Genomic DNA, 10,281 nt, shown 5'->3' on the forward strand with positions numbered 1-10,281 from the left:
CATGGATTTTAATACCTACTCCGAATTTTTCTTTTGTTTCCTTTACTGCTTGCTCAATATACAGATTGAATAACATCGGGGAGAGACTACAACCCTGTCTCACTCCCTTCCCAACCACTGCTTCCCTTTCATGTCCCTCGACTCTTATAACTGCCATCTGGTTTCTGTACATATTGTAAATAGCCTTTCGCTCCCTGTATTTTACCCCTGCCACCTTCAAAATTTGAAAGAGCGTATTCCAGTCAACATTGTCAAAAGCTTTCTCTAAGTCTACAAATGCTAGAAACATAGGTTTGCCTTTCCTTAACCTAGCTTCTAAGATAAGTCGTAGGGTCAGTATTGCCTCACGTGTCCCAACATTTCTACGGAATCCAAACTGATCTTCTCCGAGGTCGGCTTCTACTAGTTTTTCCATTCGTCTGTAAAGAATCCGCGTTAGTATTTTGCAGCCACGGCTTATTATACTGATAGTTCGCAAATTTTCACATTTGTCAACACCTGCGTTCTTATTGGAATTATTATATTCTTCTTGAAATCTGAGGGTATTTCGCCTGTCTCATACATCTTGCTCACCAGATTGTAGAGTTTCGTCAGGACTGGCTCTCCCGAGGCTGTCAGTAGTTTTAATGGAATGTTGTCTACTCCCGGGGCCTTGTTTCGACTCAGGTCTTTCAGTGCTCTGTCAAACTCTTCACGCAGTTTTATATCTCCCATTTCATCTTCATCTACATCCTCTTCCATTTCCATAATATTGTCCTCAAGTACATCGCCCTTGTATAGACCCTCTATATACTCCTTCCACCTTTCTGCTTTCCCTTCTTTGCTTAGAACTGGTTTTCCATCTGAGCTCCTGATATTCATACAAGTGGTTCTCTTTTCTCCAAAGGTCTCTTTAATTTTCCTGTAGGCTGTATCTATCTTACCCCTAGTGAGATAAGCCTCTACATTCTTACATTTGTCCTCTAATCATGCCTACTTAGCCATTTTGCACTTCCTGTCGATCTGTCGTATAGATTATCTCATACAAAACACTACACGCTAGAGATAAATATATTTTGAAAAGGCGTTTTGTGTACTGCACTGGAGATGGTTATCTCCACAATACGACTTGGGCAATAAACAAATAAAAATTACTATATTTGAGAGTTTGTGTCAATGCAGACGTAAGTGTCAATCTTAAGCAAGAACAGAGCACTGGAGTGATTGTCCGCCAAACGTTGTCCACTTCGCCACCAGGTGCGCGAGCGGTCTATCTCCAGAAAGGGGAGCCCCCTTAGCAAAGAGGGTCCCTCCAATATATAAGGTCTGTAGGGAGACTGATAAAAGGGGCAGCAGGATGGCGCAGTGGGAGCGCATTGGGCTGTAAACCCGAAGGTCCGTGGATCAAAACCACGTCCTGCTACAAATTTTAATTTCTTGAGTTCTGTTACGCTTTAATGCAACAGAGTATAATAGCAACACCGAAACACTTCCGCCTGCTTCTGTGATTTATGCTCAGCTCATTTTCTTCCAGACACTAGCAACACTGGTTGAACAGCTAAATCGATTATAATTTACAAACCATTTTCGTTTGGCTTCTCCACCCACTCCTCCACTTATTCTCATTCTGACTGCAAACACATTAGACTTGCCTTAATAGGGAACATTATCCACCTTCAGAATGAGTGATTCGTTCTGGAATACTTAGTGATATGACTCCTTTTCGGGTGCACTACAGTTACCCTGTGACTTAGACGCAATCTCTTGCATGCTTTGACCCACCCTCTTGCGCCGACTAACATCCCATGTTAAAAGTCGTCTAACCCGCGTTGAGTTGCACACTCGTCTGTAATAGACCGCTCAGAAATCGCTGCTACATTCGCGCAAGAGCCGCGTCTAGAAGGAACATTCCGGTGTTTACACGACACGTCTTCGAATCCTACGTCCCTTCCCGTGATTTTCTGCCACTCAGTTCATACATAACATTCACTTTACGACAGGAGCCATATCTCTCCATCACAGCAGGTATTTACATTTCAGTTTTGTTCACATCCACATTTACGATTCGCTGACGAGTAAGGGAAGAAAGCACAACAATGTAGCGGATTTTATATTGGGAACTGTGATTTTATTATTATTTATTTTATGGCCTTCATTGGACCACTCTAGTCAAAAATACAAAGTTGTAAACAAGTTGTTACACAGGGATACAATTTGGTTCAACAATAACTTAATATGATATTTAGGTAATATAATTATTAGAGTCTATTCTTATATGAAAGGTGTTTTGCTCTTCTGTATGCGCAATATTTCTTCATTCTTTCAGATATTTTCTTTCTTTCTTCATCTGAGACCACTCTTCTGTACTCCTTTTATTGATTTTCATTTGTAGTCTGGTTTGCGGATCTTGCAGTATTCTGGTTTTCTCTGTCTTCTTTTTAGATCATCTACTGTAATTTGAAGTTCTTTTATATCTTCCTTAATTTCTGTGATCCATTTAATGTCGCTCTTGCTATTCCACAATTTTTGTATTATTTTTTTACTAATTCTGTTTTCTGGAGTTCTCATCAGATATCCAAAGAATGATTGTGTTCATGACTGGTTCTATTTTCTTATATATTGTTTCATTTGATGCTATTCTCCAATGTCCATTTATTTTATACTGTTTATTTATACATGTCCTAATTATTCTTCTTTCTATTTTTAGTGTTCTGTCAATTTCTGCTGTATGAGTTGTTTTGAAGATAGTTTCAGCTGCATTTCTGGTTGTGTAACTGTTTTGTAGTGTTTTAATTTTGCATATATAGAAAGGCTTTTCTGTTGTATGTAGTTTTGGTGATGTAATTTGCGTAGTTCAGTTTTTTTATTCTATTCTGCCATGATGGCTTCTCATTTAGATTGTATGTTATTTATAAAAATTTATTAAGTTTAACATGTAGTCGTCGTTTGCCTTCTAACCAAATAACTGTCCGTTGTTTCTTTAGCGACTTTCGTCTTTGGATTGTCAACTTTCAAACATTGGTTGTACACAAATATAGACTTTTATAGATGAATCACCATAATGGGCAGTAGAGCAGCCATACCTTCGTATTTTAAAATGATTTTTATTCGAGCTGGGGTACTTACATTGCTAATTTTACAGTGAGACAGGCAGCTAGCACCATATCAACCAGTTCGCCTTTAGTTTTTGCTGTGGATCAATACACCGCACCAACAGGAAAAAAATCAATAATAGTAATATCTGGTTATCGTTCTGGCTATAGGGTAGGACACCCCTTCCAGTCCAACGATGGGGAATTTGTTATTCTGGTGCTCACGAACGTTAATATCGAAACTGGAATGAGCTGTAACGTGTTGAGACAACATCCTCTCACCGTTAACCAGAGGTGCAATCTTCAACAACTGCAGCAGCACGTCTCCAATGAACACCAGGTAAAGTGCAACACTGATGCGATCAAACGAGGAGTCAGAAAATAAAATCCTATTAGCTGACCCAGTACAATTTCAGATGATAAGCAAAAGTCGAGGGGAAAGAAAGGGAAGCAGGGGTTGAGAAGGGAGTGAGACAGGGCTGTAGTCTATCCCAAATGTTATTCAATCTGTACATTGAGCATGTAGTAAACGAAGCCAAAGAAGAATTTGGACAAGGAATTAAAGTTCAGGGAGAAGAAGTAAAAACTCTGAGGTTTGCCGATAATACTGTAATTCTGTCAGAGGCAGCAAAAGACTTGGAAGAGCAGTTGAACGGAATAAACAGTGTCATGAAAGGAGGATGTAAGATGAATATAAACAAAACCAAAACAAGGCTAGTGGATTTTAGTCGAATTAAATGAAAAGCTAAAAGCAGTAGATGAATTTTTGTTCAGTAAGACAAAATGATGAGGTCCCCAGTAAACAGGATGTAAAATGAAGACTGGCAACGACAAGAGAGGCGTTTCTAAAGAAGAAAAAGATTTTAACACCTAATATAGATTTGATTTGGAGAGTAGCATTTAATGGAAGAGAAACATGGACGATAAATAGTTTAGACAAGAACAGAATAAAATCTTTTGAACTGTGGAGCTACAGAAGAATGCTGAAAATTAGGTGGGTGATCTAATACCTAATGAGGAGTTACAGAGTCGGAGTGGGAAAAAAGAAATTTGTATCCCAACTTGACTCAAAGAAGCCTCAGTTGATATAGCACTAATTTAATACTGGTGGGGGAGTGTGTGTTTGGGGGGGGGGGGGGGGTTAAAAATCCTGGAGGGAGACCAAGAGACGAATACAGCAAACAGATTCCAAAGGATGTAAGTTGTAGAACTTATCCGTAGATGAAGAGTCTTGCACAGGACAGAGCAGCATGGAGAGCTGCATCAAACCAGTCTTCGGACTAAACACCACAACAATAACAACAACAAAGGACCGTTAACAGTGGCCTGAGATGAGTTTAGCGTATTAGTCGGGCATAATTTATTGCACTTGCGGCCGTGCACAATTGTATTCATATCATTCATAGTGCGATGCATTTGTCTTAGTCATCATGATAGTTGTTTATTTTAACGTCGCGGCCTAATTCTGATAACGGTCATAGGAGGCCAAGTGCGCATCGAGGTCGTGTAGTACGCGTTTTCGTCATACGAGACATGAAGATTGCAGCATATTAATCATTGAAAGAGTCCTAATCAGTGAGCAACACAAATGACAGAAAGTCTAGCACTGCACCACTGCGCTGAATAATTCGTTGAAGTACTCTGTCCGGGTTCCAAACTCATTTCCCACCACTGTTCACATGTTGCTTACTTTAGGATTCTAACTGATACTCACTATAGTGAATTATTCAAAGTGTGCACTGACAAAACGTGGTGAGATTCCTGATGATCGTTCTCCTACAGCATGATCTCCTCGTGATTTTCGGTACAAAACACATTTCTCGAAGAAAAGAAGAGAATTAAGATTATCAACTTATTATTATTACACATTTTGGCCCTTAAAAAGGTATTTACCCTGAACTTTACATGATTATTCAATTTTTTTCTTTTTTGCTTCGTCTTTTCCTCTACCCAAAATCTCTTCATTCTTTGACTGTGTTCCTGTTTCCTTTCCTCTGTCCACATTTTCCCCGTTTGCTTCCTTTCTTGTAATTCAGATTGCGTGTTCATAATTTTGTTTCTAGTTTCATCTCTTATATTTAGCATTTCCCCACTGATTCCTGCTTGTTTTAGATTGTTCTCTATTAATTAAAATCAACTGGTAGTTTTGTTTGAGATGTTTACTACATCTAAATCCTCTTTGTGAGTCTGTCGTTGTTCATTCTGTGTAGATGTCCATAGAATATTAGTCAAAGTTTTCTGATTATTTCTGTAATTCTGTAAGTGTGTTTGTACGAGGGTCGTTCAATAAGTGATGCACCACTTTTTTCTGAATGTAGGTTCGTTTTGTTCAGGGTTCAAAAACACCATGTTATTCCCCAATCTTTTGTCTACAAAACGCTATTTTTCAACATAATCTCCGTACAATGCGACGGCCTTACGCCACCTTCCTGTGTAGACTAGAATACCCGCATCGTACCACTCTACTGGTTGAGGTGGGAGCCAACGTCTTGCTGCGTCAATATCCTGCCCATCGCTCAAGTACTGCTTTCCGTGGAGTGTATCCTTCATTGGTCCAAAAAGATGGAAGTCGGAAGGTGCGACACTGTAGGGTGGATAAGGAACAATAGCCCACTGAAAATTTATGAGCTCTCCTCGGGTACCCAGTCTTGTATTAGGTCTTACGTTGCCATGGAGAGAGCCAACCGAAGTGGCCGAGCGTTTCTAGGCGCTTCAGTCCGGAACCGCGCGACCGCTACGGCCGCAGGTTCGAATCCTGCCTCGGGCATGGACGTGTGGGGTATCCTTAGGTTAGTTAGGTTTAAGTAGTTCTAAGTTCTAGGGGACTGATGACCTCAGATGTTAAGTCGCATAGTGCTCAGGACCATTTTTGAGTCCCAAAAGACCGTCGCCATGATTTTACCGGCTGAAGGTGCAGCTTTGAACTTTTTCTTCGGAGGAGAGATAGTGTGGCAATACTCCTTGATTGCCGTTTTGCTTGCGGTTCGAAGTGATGAACCCATGTTTCATGACACTATCAGCCTCGTAATGTGCAAGCAATTTCGCACATACGGTTCTTCGATGGTTTTCTTCGTCTTCTATTAGGATCCAAGTAAACAAGCGGGCACACATTTTTGAGCACCAGAACTGGTGGATGAGTGTGCAGGACTAGCAAGAGTAACGTCCAGCTGTGCAGCGAGGTGTTTGATTGAGGACCGCGGATCACCTCGAATTTGCCGAGAAAAAAATGTGTTGTATTTTTTACTCGTCGCCTCCCGTATAACTTTCGTTGGTCTCTTCATCCATATACCGTCTCTGTAAACTCCCCCAAAATTTTTTGAGGCTTTTATGTTCTCCTTTTTTCTGTCTTTTTAGTGCCTGATGCTCCGATTATAGTCGTTTCTGATGTGTAGAGTGCTTCTGGTAGTACAGCAGTAGCACACCATCATGTCTGAGACTAACACACTACTGGCCATTAAAATCGCTACACCAAGAAGAAATGCAGATGATAAACGGGTATTCATTGGACAAATATATTATACTAGAACTGACATGTGATTACATTTTCAAGCAATTTGGGTGCATAGGTCCTGAGGAATCAGTACCCAGAACAACCACCTCTGGCCGTAATAACGGCCTTGATACGCCTGGGCATTGAGTCAACGACAGCTTGGATGGCGTGTACAGATACAGCTACCCATGCAGCTTCAACACGATACCACAGTTCATCAAGAGTAGTGACTGGCGTATTTTGACAAGCCAGTTGCTCGGCCACCATTGACCAGACGTTTTCAGTTGGTGAGAGATCTGGAGAATGTGCTGTCCAGGACAGCAGTCGAACATTTTCTGTATCCAGAAATGCCCGTACAGGACCTACAACATGCACCGATGCTGACTGCTGTTCATCAACGACGAAGTCCTGGATTTGTACACCAACACGGCAACAGCACGTCCACTGAGTGGTGAAAGAGGGCCTTTTCGGTTGAATCACGTTTCATGCGCCAACAGACTGATGTCCTTTGGCGTATACAGCTTGAAACGTCTCAAAGCAAACAAAGAGGAAGCATTGTGGTCTGAAGTATGTTTACATGGCATTCCTTGGGTGATTTCATGATTCTGGAAGTCACAATGAGTGGACACAGGTATGCATCTATTCTTGGGGACCATGTCCACCTGCACACGCAGTTTGCTTTTCCTCAGCAAGATGGTATCTACCAGCAGGGCAATGCAAGATCTCACGCAGCTCGCAGTATGCGTGCGTGATTCGAAGAGCACCAGGATGAGTTTATCGTACTCCCTTGACCACCAGACTCCCGTGATTTAAACCCAATCACAGCACTGTTCCCATCATGAATCCTGTACGAGAAATGTACTACGGCTGGCCAGGGCACTCAAGCCGGCATAAGTGAAGACTTACCTTCTGAAAAATTTCTGATTCTCATTCTGAACGTCTCGCAGAGGACCGTGCTGGAAAAAGTGGTCCCTCAAGCTTTTGACAGATGATCGCAATAATGTGACCGAACAGAGTAAATTGGGGCAAACTGCCGCTATGTACGGAATGAGAATGTTGTTGTTGTGGACTTCAGTCCAGAGACTGGTTTGATGCAGCTCTCCATGCTACTCTATCCTGTGCAAGCTTCTTCAACTCCCAGTACCTACTGCAACCTGCTTAATGTATTCATCTCTTGGTCTCCCTCTACGATTTTTACCCTCCACGCTGCCCTCCAATACTAAATTGGGGATCCCTTGATGCCTCAGAACATTCCATACCAACCGATCCCTTCTTCTAGTCAAGTTGAGCCACAAACTCTCCTACTCCTCAATTCTATTCAGTACCTCCTCATTAGTTATGTGATCTACCCATCTGAACTTCAGCATTCTTCTGTAGCGCCACATTTCGAAAGCTTCTATTCTCTTCTTGTCCAAACTATTTATCGTCCATGTTTCGCTTCCATACATGGCTACACTCCATACAAATACCTTCAGAAACGACTTCCTGACCCTTAAATCTATACTCGATGTTAACAAATTTCTCTTCTTCAGAAATGCTTTCCTTGCCCTTGTCAGTCTACATTTTATATCTACTCTACTTCGACCATCATCAGTTATTTTGCTCCCCAAATAGCAAAACTCCTTTACTACTTTAAGTGTCACTTCCTAATCTAATTCCCTCAGCATCACCCTACTTAATTCGACTACATTCCATTATCCTCGTTTTGCTTTTACTGATGTTCATCTTATATCCTCCTTTCAACACTCTGTACATTCCATTCAACTGATCTTCCAGTTCCTTTGCTGTCTCTGACAGAGTTACAAAGTCATCGGCAAACCTCGAAGTTTTTATTTTTTCTCCATGGATTTTAATACCCACTCCGAATTTTTCTTTTGTTTCCTTTACTGCTTGCTCAGTATACAGATTGAATAACATCGGGGAGAGGCTACAACCCTGTCTCACTCCCTTCCCAACCACTGATTCCTTTTCATGTCCCTCGACTCTTATAACTGCCATCTGGTTTCTGTACAAATTGTAAATAGCCTTTCGCTCCCTGTATTACACCCCGGCCGCGGTCAGAATTTGAAAGAGAGTATTCCAGTTATTGTTGGCATCCAGTATTGTTATAGGTGGACAAATTATTGAAGAAGTAGAAGAGGTAAAAAATCTAGGGTACATCTTAAATATTCCTAGTGAAATGATGCAGAGCTAAATTGCCAAGTTTCCGTCATTTCTGTGGAACCATACAACGTACATTAAAACAGGAAGTATGCCATGCATCGTGACAAAACTCCATTGAATTGACAAACCCTTGTAATCTAAATTAATTCACGGCTAGAAGTGACACGACGAGTATGGTTAAAATTAACGGCAGTGATTGTCATTTCTAACTAATAGAACTCCACACTAATTTCTTGTTCTGGAAAATAATTTATATGAGCAGTTGGGAAAGCTGTTCAATGAGTGTTGAGCAGAGGCTTGCAGAACAGGGGTGAGAGAGCCAGTGTCAGGTCGTTAGGGGGCCGCAGTCCTTTACAAAAGACGGGCGCCACCACAGCGAAGGGAGGATGAGAAGCCAGGTAGGAGCCACGGAGTCCGGTATCTCGTATGTGGGACGAGATCTGCCGGACAGGCTCCGTCGGTATTTGCGTCCTAAATGGCGGAAAGCCACTGAGTATCGAAAAATTGTTTTTTGACGTGGCGTGCCAACCAGTGGCAGGGAGGAGCGACTCAGAGCGACAGACTGTCCAGTATCGTAATGCATTGTGCCCTACAGGAAGTCCGTATTCTAAGAACCACTGGGCATGAGACGGTTCAGCTATAAGATCTGTAAGATGAAGCGTGGTACCTGCAGCCGTCAGGACGGTACCAAGCTTACTGAACTGTTATAAACCCTGCTAAGAAACAGTAAGAGCAGCTACCATTGCATAATACAATGAAGAGCCAAATAAACTGGTACACCTGCCTAATATCGTGTAGGACCCTCGCGGGTACGCAGAAGTGCCCAACACGGCGTGGCGGACTCGACTAATGTCGGAAGTAGTGCTGGCGGGGACTCACACCGTGAACCCTGCAGGGCTGTCCATAAATCCGTAAGAGTACGACGGGGTTGAGATCTCTTGCGAACAGCACGCTGCAAGGCATCCAATATATGCTCAATAATGTTCGTATCTGGGGAGTTCGGTGGCCACTCAGAAGAGTGTTCCTGGAGCCACTCTGTAGCAATTGCGGACGTTTGAGGTGTCGCATTGTCCTGCTGGAATTTCCCAAGTCGGCCGGAATGCACAATGGACATGAATTAATGCAGGTGATCAGATTGGATTATCTAGACGTATCAGGGGTCCCATATCACTCCAAGTGCAAACGCCCCACACGTTTACAGGGCCTCCACCAGTTTGAACAGTCCCCTTCTGACACGCAGGGTCCATGGAGTCATGAGGTTGTCTCCCTACACGTACATGTCCATCTGCTCGATACGATTTGAAACGAGAGTCGTCCGAACAGGCAACATGTTTCCATTTATCAACAGTCCAATGTCGGTGTTGACGGGCCCAGGCTAGGCGTAAAGCTTTGTGCCGTGCAGTCATCAAGGGTACACGAGTGGGTCTTCGACTCCGATAGCCCATATCCATGATGTTTCGTTGAATGGTTCGCACATTGGCACTTGTTGATGGTCCAGCACTGAAATCTGCAGCAACTTTTAGAAGGGTTGCACTTCTGTCATTTTGAACGATCATC

At 42.4% G+C, this 10,281-nt stretch overlaps 1 non-coding gene across 1 annotated transcript; it reads left to right on the forward strand.

Annotated features, from left to right (window-relative positions):
* The first annotated feature begins 1,330 nt into the window (after positions 1 to 1,330).
* Positions 1,331 to 1,402, forward strand: Trnay-gua. The gene has a single exon. It is a non-coding gene; the product is annotated as a tRNA-Tyr (tRNA).
* Positions 1,403 to 10,281: the final 8,879 nt, after the last annotated feature.

Source organism: Schistocerca piceifrons, chromosome 3, assembly GCF_021461385.2.
Source record: "Schistocerca piceifrons isolate TAMUIC-IGC-003096 chromosome 3, iqSchPice1.1, whole genome shotgun sequence".
NCBI classification, from domain to species: domain Eukaryota; kingdom Metazoa; phylum Arthropoda; class Insecta; order Orthoptera; family Acrididae; genus Schistocerca; species Schistocerca piceifrons.